Source organism: Athene noctua, chromosome 2 (genome assembly GCF_965140245.1).
Source record: "Athene noctua chromosome 2, bAthNoc1.hap1.1, whole genome shotgun sequence".
In the NCBI taxonomy this organism is placed as follows: Eukaryota; Metazoa; Chordata; class Aves; order Strigiformes; family Strigidae; genus Athene; species Athene noctua.
The window spans coordinates 65,359,053-65,375,419 of NC_134038.1; the positions used below are offsets into that span (position 1 = coordinate 65,359,053).

The 16,367-nt window shown below is 45.4% G+C and overlaps 1 protein-coding gene across 4 annotated transcripts in view; it reads right to left on the reverse strand.

Annotated features, from left to right (window-relative positions):
• The window catches only part of ZNF516 (zinc finger protein 516), a 163,553-nt gene extending 157,622 nt beyond the window's left edge, over positions 1 to 5,931 (reverse strand). For all 4 annotated transcript variants that reach the window (XM_074899318.1, XM_074899319.1, XM_074899314.1 and 1 more), the window contains exon 1: positions 5,724 to 5,931. The gene's annotated coding sequence lies outside the window, so the exon portion shown is untranslated. The remainder of the gene's footprint in view (positions 1 to 5,723) is intronic.
• Between the last annotated feature and the right edge of the window lie 10,436 nt (positions 5,932 to 16,367).

Sequence of the window (16,367 nt, forward strand, 5' to 3'; positions counted from 1 at the left end):
TGATTATCTGGATTAAGTTTATGGCTACAGAAAAAAAAAAAGAAAAAATCACCATAGTAAATTTTAGCTGATTAACTGCCGATATTGTTAAGGCTTTCGGACTCACATAAAGAAACTATAATTCCACCCGGAGACACCTTTATGTAACTCCCAGTAGTCAATGGGAGTGGCAAGCATGCTTAGTAGGGGACAGCATTGGGCTCACAAGCAACAAGTCAATTTATGGAATGGCTGTACAGGCTCTTACCCAATTGAGGAACATCACACAGCTAGGAAAAACAGTAGTAGTCCATTTCCCCTTTCTGCTCATACATCTAACGCACATTCAGGCTTAAAAGGTATGTATCTACAAATTCATACTCGTGTCTCAAAAACTTTAACAGGCACATTTTACTTGTAAAATTTGCAAGCTTGGACAAGTTGCTTCCTGCAAAATGCAATCACTTTGTATTTCAGCTATCTATTCTGATGACTTTAAGAAACAATACAGTCAAAACCAGCTTTACAGTTTGAGTACCCATATCCACACTTCATCACTAGTCTCACAAAAGCTTATGCATTGGCTCATTCTGCATACTGTATGTAAACCCAGAAGAGTCCTGGAAGTACCTGGCATGAATTTAAATCTTCACGGAAGTGAGGCCTTTCAAAGTTGACAGGTTTGGGATCATACTTAAATATAGATATCCCTCCATTAGACAGGATCTCAGCATACAACTCACCAGTTAAGATCACAGATAAGTATAGATAACTGTTGAAGTCACCTGCACATACAGACCTTAAAAAAATATACAAATATAGACCGCCCAAAGTTTACAAGAGTTGGTGACTTCATCATTTGTCCAATGGTACTCTTCCAGGCTGCCCCCTGTGTAGTAGTACCAACTATACAAGCGCCCACAGCAAGGTGCATTTTAAAGGCTACTCATTTTTCACTCAATTGAAGCCGATCTGTAAAGTGCTAAGACATAAACATCTACCTTTGATAAAATGAGGGATGGCTGCACTTTCAGGCAGTTCAAGAGACAGAGATTCAGAAGGATGGCACAATCGTTTTCACCCCTTCAGTGAGTGCTTCTGTACTGATAATTGCTATTATTAAATCTTGCTGACAGCCCGATACTATGACCAACTATAAAAACATACGATGAACCTAATTCTTAAAGCAAAGGCATTAGTCACTGTCACAGAAAAACTTTAATCCACGAAAGCTGAATGTCACTGCAGTTGCTCCATTCCAGTCAGCTATACTGTTACTGAGGTCACTTGCAAATAACGATAGGTAGCGTTCATGGTAGTGATGTAAACTTTTCTGTGATGCACAGAGAAGCAGTTGTTCACATTCACGGAGGGACTGTATGCAGCTCGTAATGCTTACAGTTTTAGTCGCGTACAGGAATTTAGAAGGTCTAGCTGAGCTTAGATAGGAGCCGTGCTAACCAATCCCACTCCTCTCTTTAAATGTGTTTTGGATCATTCCTTAAGACAATGTTATTCTCAATGTTTTTCTCTTTTTTTCTTTTGTAAGCATTATCTCTGCATATTAAATTAACAGTTTAGAGGGGGGTTATAATGCCCTATTGTTCATACGGACCACATAGTACTTATCACTAACTAGATGTCACTTCAACATCACTCTGTTTTATAGGAAACTAAATTCTTGAAAACAAAGCCCCAGGCAAGAATTTTTAGATATCTAAAGAATGTTCTACACCAGAAGCTAGTAAAGGTGCAGGCCATGCCAGTAACAAAGCTCCACACAAATCACTTCATTGTACAGAGATCATTCAAGATGGCTATGGCAGCTACTCTTGTGAAACTAAAGATGTCTTCTGGTATAACTGCACCATAATGCTAATTACACTACAGGTGCTCCTACACAACTTCAGCTTCCAGTTTGAGCAGGGGAAAAGCTCCGAAAACCACTGCAGCCCACCCTTCCTCACCGCCTCGTGGGACAAGACAGGGTACAAAGAGCAACACACGACCAGGCTGGCCAGCTGTGGGTTTGCTGTGGCAGAGCTGAAGGACACGCTGGCGGAAAACAAAGCAGCAGCGCTCAAAGAGAGACAACTCGTCCCAGACAGCCACCGCAGACAAAACTACAGGAGCAAAACTCCCAAAATAATCGCTGCCTCCACAAAACCTTTGCCCCCATCACCACCACCCCTCCCCGGCGCTGCTCTCCCCCCCCCCCCCCAACACCCACCACCTCTTGCAATACAGTTATTTTTGGACTGCTAGCAGCAGCCAGCTTGGGAGGCAACAGCAGGGTGCTTTCCCGGAGGAGCAGGGATGCTGCTACTGCCTGCACTCATCCGTGGGGCACAGACCCAGTGCCGCCCTAATGCAGCACCCTGCCACCCCTGCACAAATGCACGCGCACACACACACAGCCCTGCACCCATGCGACCCCCATTCTGCCATGCACAGGAATACCTGGACCCCACACCCGGCAGGACCTGCTGGCACACACATCTGGCTCATGAGTTACATACATACTCTGTCCCTGGCCCTGCTTGCAAGCACGCACGGACACACACACACTCCTCATCCCCATCCCTCTTGCAACAACTTACTCCAGCCCCACGTGCACCTGGCATGTCCTCCAGTATGTACATACACACAGACACCCCCTTGACCCCATCCACACACCCCCCGCGGGGCTGACGGGGAGATAAAGGGGAAGTAGCTGCAGGTCACTGCCCTCCCTCAGGGTCAGCATCCTCCTGCTTCATCCCCTCCAGGACACGCGGGGCCTTAATGAACCGTGGGAAAGCAATGGTCAAAAATCAAGACACCAACACCCCGCAAAATAAAACTCTCAGCTATCAACCCACCCTCACACCACATGGGGAAGGGGTCACAAAGGAAATCTGACAGAAGATCTTGAGAAACAGACCCCCCAAATCAACCCATGTTATGTCATTCAGCTTCTGCTTAAAATTATGCATCTCTTGCTTTTTTTTTTTTTTTTGGGGGGGGGGGGGGGGGGAAGACAACCAAATACACGGTTGCCAAGTCGAGTTAATGAAAAACCCTTTGGCTGTTAACTCATTTAGTGCAGCAAGCATGAAATAAAGTCCGTGGCACCAGGCCAAAACGCAGCGGCCCTTTGCTGGGCAGGCTTCTGGGACCTCTCTCCGACCGCCGAGGCACCAGCCCAGCCCAGAGTACAGCAGCCCACAATTCTGAGGAGCTGCGATCTTCCTCTAGAAATCGGTGAATCCACCTCAAAAGAAAAAAAAAATATATCGATGGCACCGCCAGGCCCGAGGAGATTCTTCCTAAGGGCACTTTTGCATTCACTTCCCCCCTCCTCAAAAAAAAAAAGCCTAACCCCATCCGACCCCACTGCGAGGGGATATAAGTGACGAGGCTGGGCGGGGGATGCGCACAGCGCCGGGGCAGGCTCAGGGCAGCGGCCCGGCCCGGCGGCTCCCCGTCCCACCTCGCCGCGCCCCGACACCCCGGGGCTGAGCCGAGCGGGGCCGGGCGGTGGCGGGGGGCGGGCCCGCGGGCTGGGGCCGCCCCGCCGGGGCGGGGACCGAGTCCGTCCGTCCCCGACACACCCCCCCACCCCCCCGCCCGCGGCAGCACCCCCCGCGCCCCTCCCAGCCGAGGAAACTTCTCCGCTGGCAGGGAAAGAGTCCCGGTCCCCGGCCGGGGAGACGGTGCCGGCGAGGGGGGGGGGCGGGGAGCGCCTGGCGATGGGGAGATGTTGAGGCGGGGGAGGAGGAGGCGGCGGCGGTGACGACGGCGAGAGTTGCGCCTCTCCCCAGAAAGGGACTTTGACCTCGCACCACTCTCCGGCGGACCCCGAATTACATATTTTTGTCACAGGTCGGATCCTCGCGCACGTCGGCACAGCATCTAATTTATGAACTCATCAGCCTAATTTCATTATTTAATCATGCGCCCAGCAATCGTGTTTCCTTAAGAAAGGACTGACCTATTTTTGGCTGGAGATAAACGATCATGTTAACAGATGTTAATCTTGTAATCTGTTTTTCCTGTAAGCACTTCGCATACCCGCGTTTCAGACATTAAAAAAAAATAATAATAAAATCTTTCCCAAAAGACTTGACGTCACGATTCAGTTCTTACTTAAAAAAAAAAAAAAAATCTCGCAATGGTTTCAAAGACATTAAATCTTTTTCACTTTATAAATGCTGATTTGTTCTGCCTCAACTCCCACAGGCTTTTATTTGCATTTCAAATTCCACAGGTTACACCAGTCGCCTTTTCAGAAAATGTAAACCAACAATAAGGCAGCAAATGGGGGGGGGGGGGGGGGGGTAAGGAACCCTGCATCTGGATTAAATAAAGACCAGAATTAATGTTCAGAAAGTAGTCCGAGCAAAATTACATTTGCACGTCCAGTGCCCGAGCGCCTCCGTATCTATAGGGGTAACGTAAAGAATAAACTGGGCACACACAATGCGCATTCCCCAGAAGATCCCCGTCTGCTGCGGGGAGCTTATTAACGCTCCTAATATATGGTGCTGACTCCAAACCCACACTTTTCGGCTTAAAACACAGGGTTTGTCTCCAGCAGTTAATTGCAGAGGTTAGCTGGTTTGAGGGGAAAAACAACGGCCGGCTGTCATGCTCCACAAGCCTCCCCACACGTACTGCCTATTTTAACACCCCACCTTGTTCCCTTATAGCAAAGTTTACCCATCCAAACTTTCCTCAACTTGCCCAAGTACTTAATTCGCATTAGGATCGCGACTAGGCGCTATGCTAATTATCACCGAAGATAGTAGCGGGGGGAAGGAGGGAGGGACGAGGAGGAGGAAAGCTTTTATAGCACAAAATGTCTGGAACCGCATTATTTCTATTCTTCTTTTCACTCTCTCCTTCCCCCCCCCGCTCTATCCCCCCCCCCTTTTTTTTTTTTTAACATACGTTAAACTCCCTGCCTCTCTCCCCACCCCACCCGCATCAACTGGGCTATTTTCCTCTTCTGGAAATAATCGCTACGGAGACATTGTCCTTCTCGCCCTTCTCGCTGTCTATACGTGAATAATTGTTTTCTCTGCCCGCCCACCCCCAACTTCCTTTGATAAACTGTGTACTTCTGTAACGGGGATCACGGAGCTATCGACTCCCAGCGGAGCGGAGAGTAGCTAAAAAACAAGGGGACACACACACACACAACCACACACCGGGCGTTATCACGCACACGCTCAATCAATACTACCAGGCGAGGGGAAAACAAACAAACAAACAAAAAAGCCACGCTTAATAATTGAAGTGGCTACTCAGGGCTGGAAGACCCATCACCCACCTTCATTAGCCGAAGCATTTTACTTTAAAGTGAGGCAATTTGTTCTTTGTTTCTTAATGGATTAATATCGCAGTCCGCCCCCCCCCTCCCTCCCCGCCGCCCCTGACGGAGCGTACAAAGCCAAAACGCTCCCTCAGCCCGCAAACCCCCCCCCGGCACCACCACTGCAGTAAAACCGACCTCCCCCTCCTCCTCACCAAACAGCGCAAAGTTACCATTTTGGAGCCGCTCGGATGACCGGGGTGGGGAGGAGGACGACACGGACACACACACGAACGACACCGTCCCCGCTCCCGGGGAGAAGAGGGGCTGGGGGGGGGGGCGCGAAGTTGGTGTTGGTTTTTTTTTTTTCCCCAGAGGCGCAGCCCGAAGACCCCCGCCCCCCAAGCCGTGCCGTGCCCCCGCCCCGCCGCCCCTCAGCTCAGCTCACCTCCTCCTCCTCCTCCTCCGCTGCCGGCGGCGGCAGGGTGTGGGGAAGGGCCCGGTGTGGGGAAGGGCGCGCCGAGCCACCCGCCGCCCTGAAGGTGAAACCACGCGCCGCGTGCGAGCGGCCGCCAGCTGCACATGATCCGCCGCGCGGCTCCACTGGCGCGGGCGGGGGCGGCCCGACGGCCCCCGCCGCGCCCCGCGCCCGCGCACCGCCCCCGCCCGCCCGCCGCGCCCGCGCGCCGCGCCCGCGCCCGCCGCGCCCCGCCCGCCCCGCCGCCGCCGCCGCCGCCGCGCGTCCCCCGGCGGCCGCAATGGTCTGGCCGGTGCGGAGCGCACATACGCCCGGCGGACTATTGTCTGCGCGGCGCAAAGTTGGGGCGCGGGGTGCAGCCGCCCCGGGGCCCCGCCGCTGGCCGGGCGCTGCGGGAGACGGGGAGATCGGGGCGAGGGAGGAGGGGGGGTGCGCCGCCGAGTCGCGGTTGCGCCCGCCGGCCCGGTTCCCACGTACCTCTGCTGCGAAAGGTGCGGGATGGAGTTGCCCCAGATGCATTTCTATTAGAAACTTTTTCTCTCTCTCTCTTTTTTTTTTTTTTTTCGGGGGGGGGGGGCGAATTCCACTGGTAAAATATTTATGGATCTATTGAAATGCTCAGAAACAACAACATTAAAGTCCTCAATCAAGATCAAAGAGGAATACTGTTCAACAGCCACGCTGGGGAAGTTGAAAGACCTCCGAACAAATCAATCTGCCATATGGCTTTAAAAAAAAAAAAAAAAAAAAGAAAAAAAGAAGAAAAAAACACCCAACAAAAAAGCACCACCACTCCTATGTCTGAAAAGTTCAATTCTTGTTTTCCTGCGTGTTTGCGAAGCTCACTTTAATCACGCCAAATATGTGTGCCATAGGCGAGGGGAGTATGTTTAGTCTATGGCTGGGAAGCCTAATTTAATCTGCTAAAGCTTGGTACTAGACATCAGGGTGTGGAGGCTTTTTTTTTTTTTTTTTTTTTCCTCTCTCTCTTTCTTTCTTTGTCTCGTAATGTGCGATGACGTAGAATTGACACGGAGGACTTTTGACGGAGGGTCGGTGTTATCTCGACGCCCCGGAGCGCCCTGGGTCGCCGCCCCGGGCCGGCAGAACCCCTCGCCGGGCACCCCGGCTCCGAGCCCCCCCGCCGGGGCTGTTCCCCCCCCGGCCCGGCCCGGCCCGTGTGCACCGGCCCCGAGCCCGCCTCCCTCCAGCCCCGTCTTGCACTTGGGACGCAAAATGCTCCCGCACCGCCGGCAAAGAGAAGAAAACAACATTGGGGCGAGGGGTGGGGAGCTCTAAATCCTGCCCTTTCCAGTGCTCCTGACCAGAACCTCGGAATAAAGGAAAGGGGCGGGAGGGTGTGCGGGGGGGCAGCGAGCGAGCGAGAGGGAAAGTTGGTAATGAAGGATACACGAATCATAAAATGTAAGCTATGTGTGATTAATGATCTGCACTAATTTGAATAGCAGGCGTGTTAAAGGTCATTGACAATTGTTGCTGCTTTCAGCATGAATGCCTGAGTGGGATGTATTTGGGACAATCAAATTTAATTCTAATTCACGGGAAAAAAAAAAAAAAAAATATATATATATATATAGGACGTGCGTAGCAGCTGGTCAAAATATAGAGAGGACCCGCTTTAAAAAATGCACTTTGCCTGTCCTTCAAAGGCAGCTTCATTACACTAAGGTAGTGTTTTTTTAAATGCCTCCCTAGTAAATAATGTATCTGGAATGTCTGGATTTTGTTCCTTAGGCATCAGCATCCTTCCCGCACACTTTTTCAATCGCAGGCCAAATTGGGTTCCCAGTTACTCCAGACTTGCAGTGTTTTGTGGGCATTCCGAGTTCACTGAGGCCAGATTTACCTGGGAGTGTAAGGGAGCAGATGTCACCTCTCTGAGCTTGAAGAATTCACCCCAGGCACACGCCTGTAACACAGGAGTGTAGATTCCCTAATCACAGTTTATATAGCAGTTTAGCATTTCTTTACACAAAGAGTAAGAAATCCATTATAAATCAGCATTCCTGGGCAGTATTTAGAACTACAGTATTAAGCTAATAATTTCCATATGGTGAAAATTGACAAGTCAGAGCAATGAAAGGTGCATGAGACTTCCCAACTCCTCTACCTAAAAATGTGGTTTTTACGACCTGCTCCTTTTCTCTCGTAGTCTGTATAGGTTCTCTTCCTTAGACAGTAAAACACAAGAATACACAACACGGCGCTTGCTCTTTTACTTGACAGAGTAATGCTTAAAATGCTTAATACGTTCCATATTTGCTTCCATAGGGCCCAAGTCTTGCTCTCCTTGTTCCCATAAAAAAAAAAAAAAAATAGAATACTGAGACTACGGGCGTGAAAGGACTGGAGAACCCATCTCAAGCTTAGTAAGTGAGGGGTATTCCACTTTAATGGAAAGGCAATTAAAAATTCAGAAGATGCAGAGACTTTAAAAACAATCAAGCGGTATATTAATTTCACGGAAAGTCACTAGCAGAGTTCCTCTGTCCATGTAATTTTAAATAGGAGATTTTCTCACATTTCATCAGCTGAGTCCAGCACTTCTGGGTTTTAAAAACAAAACTGGAACAGTATAAGAATTTGCAGACTTGAAAGATACCCAAAATGTATTTGCATAATATTGTCGATGTCATTAGAAGTTTCAGGTAGAGAAGATAATTTTCAAATCATTAGGAATGTACCATTACCATGGCTGATTAATCTGTTTGCAGACACTGTTTACCCATTTTATCTTTGCCAGAAATTTTCCAGGACATGTCCTCCCGTTTCAAATTCTTTAAATTACAGTATTTTGTATGAGAATGTCAGCGATATTAATGGCTCAATACGTGTTTTGCTATTTATAGACTCGCATGTATAATAATTCTGGCTAATGAAATACTTGGAGCAGGAAAACATTTATTTACTTTTGCTATGGTCTAATAAATTATTTGTTCAGCATTTGGGACCAGGCTTTCACAAGTTAAGGAAAATGGCATTTTGATGAAAATCTGTGCGATGACTTGTCTGCATAACTTAGCCTTAGGAATGATTGGTGGAAGTTTAGATAAGAAAAGGTTCCCGAGAAACACCACTGCAGAATAGCAAGGAAAAAAGGCCGTCTCTCCAAAAGCAAAGCTGAAAGCATATATAAATACTTCAAGGCAGGCAAACAAATCAAGTTTGGATTACATTTTATATACATGTGTGTGCGTGCGTGCATGTGTGTGTGAGCGTACATGTCACATACACAGATCTATCCGGTGAAATGTAATCTGGACGATTCAGTTTCTTTAGCCTTATCTGTATGCTTGCTCAGAGTTACTCGGATTTTGTGCCCAAGAATATTTTTTGTTGTTACAAATCTATCAGACGTTTAGAAAATGTATCTAAATAATGCGAATCCAGGATGGTTTAAGGCTCTTGATTGTTAAAAGGAATTAGTCTCTCCATCTCAAGACTCTTACTAGCATTTTCATTGGGGTTTCCCGTCATATCTCTCTCTCAGCGACCCTTTCTAAACCCAGCTCTTAGTTCTCCGGTTCTGCTAATAAAACAATATATATCTATTTTAATCGAAACCAGATATTTTGCCTTCAGAGTGTGCTTGGGTCAGGAAAAAAGAGCATGCAAAGTCTCATGACAAATAGTCTTGTGTTACTCTTCGCATTCTAAACCGGACTTTTTCTTGGTGTATCTGGAAATACAAAGACCATGTGCAGAAGTTACAAACTGGAGGGCGCAGGCAGCTCTAATAGCCCCAAACGTCTTGCAGATCTCTGCACAGAAACATTCCCAGTGATACTTTTTAACAAGAAACTAACATTTCTGCCTTCAATTAAACTGGGCCGTTTTAACACTGGTGTGCTTTCAGAGTTTATGTGGGTGGCACAAATCTCACTCTGAAACAAAATGGTTTCAATCAATAACAAGCGTGCACTGTTGGATAAAATGCATTGACTTCTCACGTGCACCACAAAAATCTTTTTCTCTTCTTTAATCATGCCTCAGTAGCAGTGTGGTGTCAGGCTACTTCCAGAGTTTGTACTACGAAAACGCACCACGACCCAGCAAAGTTTGGCATGCCAATGTACTCTGGGTCTGCATGGATTGAGGTCAAGCTCTTGCACCCCGTTAATCTGGTCAAGCACAAATCTAGCAAACAGATTCGAAAATAACTTTCCATTCAGAGAGCTGCACATATTTCGGTATCTGAAGAATCTATTAACATGTAACCACAATAAGCGACTTGGGCATATCTGATGACAAGTTGTATGGGGTGTCAGGATGTGGTCTTATCCTCTTTACCTTCTACTCATACAACTTGTCCCCTTGCTATTAATGGAATTGCTTTAATGATAAAAGATGATTGATGTTTGTCTCCATCATCTCATTTATGGCATGTGATGAGCTTTTCCTTACGGCAGAAATAATCCGGAGACCTTTCTTGAAGAACCAACATTTCTAACTCTAATGTCTTTCATATTTGCCTCTACCATCAACACAGTTGCTAGGATATAGCCAGATTTTGATTTTTGTGCTTTGATCCTCTCAAACCCACATTTTTTTACATCGAGTTATTCAACATCGCTTTTACAATGATGCTGAGAAAGAGAGCAGAAAAAGTTAATATTTTAAAGTAAGTACAGCCTCAGTATACATGGTTATTTTAGGTTCATGCTAAATGCTGCATATAGTACCAACTTTTCCAGCCCTGGCAGTCAGATTTTCTCACCCATATGTAATTTTATAAACTACATCACGGCTTCACAGCAGGTAGGGAGCCCACAAACCTGTTCTTAATTTCAGCTTAACTGAAAGAATCTCAGTGGCAGCTGGTTTCAGAATAGCTGATACAGACTTCCACAGATGTGGCCCATAATAGGTTCAGAAATAAAAAAGAACTAGGCCACAATGTAGAATTAATTTCAAAGACAAATTCAATAAGGATACCACTTTTAGGGTTTGGGTTTTTTTTTTTTTTTGTTTTATTTATTAAGAGATCTTTGGGAGGGCATATTTCTGTGGCCTGGGTTTTTTCGTTCTGACTACTGATCATAATAGTGCAGTACACCGATTTTCTGGCAGGCTGGACGTGGCTGTTAGCTCTCTCGAAGCAAAGAAACGGGCTATTTCTGAGTTTGTGTCACCTCCCCTCCCCCTCCCCCTTCTTATGTTCCTCCAAGCATAACTGATAGTACTGGAGTGCTTGCGCGCTTTTCTAACTGGACCAGACAAAGAGGTACAATAGCTAAAAATGACCTCTGATGATACAGCGAATGTGCTGCTTGACAAAACTGGGGAAACTGGTTGCTAACTCTAAATCAGTGTGCTATTTGGTGATGTTTCACAAGCTTGAAATAAAGGAATACAGAAAAAATAGTTTCACAAATGTTAATTTCTGGAGTTCAGTAAGGGGAAGGCATTACATGTTTTCGGTAATGGCGTGGCAAATACACTGATGTACTTACTATCTTCTACTGAATAAAAAAACCCTCAAAAGTAAAAGTGGAACAAAACAGTCACTTGTCCTCGCTAACAAAATTTCCTTTGACATTCTGTGCAGCGGTCTAAGTGTCTGAATAATCTTGGCTTATATGGTCTTTCAGTTCAGGCATGCGAGGAAAAAGTAACTTCAAAAAGAGAATATTTTACCTGATATGTACTATTTTAAGGCTTCAGTAATTAGAGAACTGCAAAGGTCAAAATAGCCATCAATATCATGAGCAACAGCATAGAAGTAACATGTTTAAGAGGAAGTCAGTTGGTTGGCTGTAACATAATACACCGTAAGCAGTAGGATATGAATCTGCAATGATGAGCAGCAGAAAAAACAGAAACACTTAACCAGCATCAGATACTTATTTTGCTGAAAGTACACGAGAACTTGCAAATGAGAAATAGAGATGCTTTCAAGTCTAAATCCCAGATTTTACTACCTCACTGCAGAGATACTGCAACCTATACTGAGGTCCATCCACACAGATCAGTTCACAGGCTGGATAAAAAGTTCACCAGTGTCCTCTAACCTTTCAGTGAGCCAGGCAAAACCTCAGGATTCAGAAGCTCCCAAATCTTTTTTCCATGTTCTGGATCTAATGTGAATCAGAAATGTGTGGCATTAGCCTAATTTTAGCACACTACTGCCCACTTCTTAAAGTCAAATCATGAAATAATAGATCTGGGTGGGTAGTTAAGATGTTGCTGTGTATCTGCTACTCCTAAAACTGTATGTTTCCTGTATTTCTGATCTGGCATAAATTAAAAATGAGTAAAAGTACAATGATTACATCTGAAGATGCAGTAGTTTGCAATGGTATAAGTCACAATAAAGATGCACAATTCCGGGGAAAATTATTTTGAGAATGGGAACTCTTCCAAAAACTCCCCACTATTTCTTTCATTGGTGATAGACTATTTTTCTTCCCTGTACAATTTTATGCCAAATTGGCTATTTTTCTAATTTTCCCATAAAGCACGCAAAATTCATGACTCCTTTTTCCACATTTGGATCCACAAATCAGCCAAGTTTATTCATTCTACTGAGAGAAAGAGGCTGAAACAAACACCCAGGATCATTAGCATAAAAATATCAGCATAAAATTATCCTAACTTTTAACGAAAATGTTGCAGAAGGCTTCTAGTTTGTTGCTTCCATTGGGTTTGAAAGACAGAAGTGAGTTAGGGAAATTGGACCGCTATAGACTTTGCGAGGCATTTGCCTTTTTCCTCTGTTAAACTCCAAAGCTAATAAACCCGGAGCATTCAGTAACAAGTGAGGCACTCATGTCAACAAAGGCCTTACTTAGAGACGGCGAGGTTTTGAGAAACTTCTGTGGCGAGGATTTGAAGATATTTTAGTCATATGCAGCGTACTTTGAATGTGCACTTTTGCTTCTCTGTTTCCTACAGTATAATCCCCTTTGCTTTCCCCCCCCTGTGTTTTAAAAGGAGCACAGAAAAGGCTGAGTGTTAAACTACACTATTCAATTGTCCGGTAAGTACACAAATTCTGTTCAAATCAGAACAAACTTTCAAGTAGACAGAAAGGGGTATTTGGATTTCTATTTTATCCTGGAAACCCTGCTGAACACCAGTGTGGCAGGGAATATAGCCATATCAGACCAACAAAAGGCTCCTAATGTAGTGAAGACCTCCTCCCCCCTCCTCTCTGAGGAAGCCGGCTGGCATAGCTTTTGCTATCGGAATTGTTTGCAGAATAACCAAACTAAAGCAGCTCCCTGTGTGAGTGCCTTGTTCAGGAATAAGCAGCACTTTTATTCTAAAACACTTAGCTCGCTTCCTAAAGAGATATTTCTTTGTTTTCAATGCTCTTGTGGAGCAATACCTCATCTGTGGGTTTTTTTTTCCCTTCTATTTACATTTTGATTTGCTTTTCTGACAAAAGCAGAGATGTACTCTCTCAATAAAGCAGTTATCACATACACCAGCAACTCTTAGATTCCTTCTGCTGTGCAAAAGATCCCAAAATACTGGTTTTATTGCAAAGGATCCCATTAATATCAATGATGCAAGCACCCAGTTCACTCCTAGGGGCTTTATATAATAAAAGGGTTACACTTAATAAAGTCAAATGTGGTAGATCTGCTCTTCACATCACTAGTACAATGATGTTCTTGTAATACAAGATGTACTACTAGTCATACTTTTATTGATATGAAGTATGTTCCTGTGTAATATCCCACATATTTTTCCCTAAGATATTAGAACATTTCATACCAAATCCCTCTACCATCTAAGGAGTCCAGGATCCTATTTATTTTGGTGGGACTTGGTGTAATAAAAGTAATACATTGCAAAACGTGTGCAGTAACAATGCTGCCAAACATGCTCTCAGAATGATGCCATTGGTACTGTCCAAGGCAATGTTTTGTCTCTCCAGAGAAGAAGAATGCATAGGAGTGTGCTCTGGCAAGTCCTTTTGGTGTGCCTGTGTAGTCATTAAAGCTAAAGTTTCTGTTTGTTTGTTTGTTTGTTTGTTTGTTTTACAGAGTTAAAGAGATTTGGGTTCACCATTTGTTGCTTAACTCCCCAAAGGCTACACTAGGTAGCACTGACCTAACACGTGCTTCTGTATCTGTACTTCTGTAGCCCATAGAAGAGACAGCATAAGGCATGAATGGGAAGAAGGGATCAAGGGGCTGTGAGGAGAGGCCAGAAGCCCTCTGGCAGCGCTCTCTTGCCGTGTAAGCCCAACCACCGATACGGTGGCAGTCCCAGTGCCAAGTCTGTGCGGGGTCAGTGACTGAAAGCTGGTGTGAAGAGCTGAGCTTGAACCCGTGCTCCCCCGCTGCCCTCAGCTGTAAGAACCAGAGAAAGGTGGCCCATGGGACCTCAGCCAGGAGGGGGGAATTGCTTTGCCGTGGGACCAGGGACAAAGCTGGCTGGTTTTGCAGACCGCTGCCCACCGCCCAACTCAACATCTGCTCCTGAAGCCAGATCTGTTCCTACCTCTGCCTCTTGGAGGAGGCAACCTGGCAGAGCATTAACAGTACCTCAGCACACTCCTCATTCAGTCACAAGTGCTTCTGCAAGGAGTATATAACTGCATTAGCTTTACTTTCAGGAGTTTTCTACTCAGAGTCCACACCTTTCTGCTGCAGGGCAGGCATAGTAGCTATAATCTGGTTATAAAAAAAGTGCCAGTGAATGGGATATTTGCATGAATGACCTCATTTTTCACTTGCTCACTAGAACATTTTTAAAAGGAAGTATTTGCTTGGTTGGTAGCCAAGTGTTTTCTCCTTGACTACCAAATGTGTTTAGTCCATATTAAGGGTAGAATTCTCTCCAAAGTTCACTGGTGATTTCCAGACCCTGTAAGTTTTGCACGCAAGAGACCGACAGCAAAATTCTTATTTAATCATTTGCCACCATATTTCAAAAAAAACGTGGTTTTCCAGATCCTTCTGACTTCCAAATGTGAAGTGGAAAATGACCAAAAAAGGGCAGTACTTCATCTAATGCTGGTTTTTTTAGCACACATACAATCCTACTGTCCTTCTTCTGCTTTATCATAAGCAAGGGGATGTGTGACTACTTTGTATAACCTAAAGTTTCTGCTTATCTGGACTCGTATAAGTGCATTCAGCAGCTTCCTCTGATGTATAGTTAATGGGAAATTCTGTAAGGTTTACACTTAAACTTAATCAGAGATATGAATGGAAGAATGTAGCCATCAAAGCTATTGCGGAGTCCTCCACTCCCTGACCTTTGGGCCCATAAACCCATGAATGAGTTACATTCATCCACATACTAGCGGTAAAGGCAAAATGAGTTTAGAACTCCAACTATTAATCTAAGTTGAATTTCACTTAAGTGGTTCACGAGTAGATAATCAGTCTTTACCAAGGGTTTGTAAGACTTGTCTTCTTTTCACCTCACGCAGCTTGGGTCCCAGCACAGGGGCAGGCCATCAAAGAATCCACAGAGGAGAGAGGAAGGACCAGCCACCTGGCAGAGATGACCTAGCTGATTTGGATCCCAGGCACTTATGGCTAGCTGCGGCTGCATCTGCGCCTGCCTGTTCGCAGGACGGTGTGTGCCACAGTCCCCTCTCCCCTCGTATCACCTGCAGCCTGCAGTACACAAGAAATAGGAATAGCGCATCTGCCCCCTGCCTGCAAAGTGCTGTGCTGGGTCTGACCCTTTTTGCAGCTGTATATAGTGGGTTGGGGGGGACACACTCCACTTAGTTGCTGCATAAGCCAGTTTGTCGCTCTGAGCCTCATTTTTTCTATCTGGAAAATGGGTCAGTACTTCTAGAGAGCTGCGCTCATTACCGATGGAATGAAATACTCTGAGGCCTTTTCTGACTCCAGCAGAGCAATCTATGGCATAAGTCATGCATGGTATCTGTGCTTGGAATTGTGTTTTGGCATTTTTACCTAACACAGTGCATAGCAAGGGTTTTATCCATTCAGCAATCTCTGCCAAAGCGTTTTTGCACCTTTCTTGATTTGGCTGTGCAATCAGAGAGAGGCGGTTGCACAGCTAAAAGAATAAATATACTTTGAAAAGAACAGAAAGTCTGTCCAAAGACAGGTCAGAGAAAAAAAAACCCAGTGTCTAATGGCAATCCAGTGTGGGTTAATTCCGTTTCTCTTGGTACTCCAAGGTGGTAGATCAGGAAAGCATAAGCTGAGAAGTGCCCACTCAGATAAAGACCTCTAGGATAAAAATAGCCCCATCAATACAAACTGAATAGAGACCAAAAGATTCAATGGTTCAACTGATTTATACTTAAGGGCTTTTTCAGGGAGAAGTTAAACTTTTGTTTTTGTTTGGATTTGGGAAGTGAATAAACAGTGTCTGAAAGTAAAGGAAAAAAAAATATATATATTTCTTAGCCCCGATTGATACAATTTAATTTTGTTGTTAAAAAAAAAAAAAGCAGCAAACCAACATCCAGACACACCTGTGTGCCAAGTTTTGACCTGATGCAATTTGATACAGGTGAGATATTAAACCCCGAAGACCAAGTTAACAATGGAAACAGTGACAGACTGTTAACAGTAGTAAGGGGTAGTGGCTGCCATTATAATAGTAAGTTATACGTTTTTCACAGCATAGTGGGACAGCTGATAAACC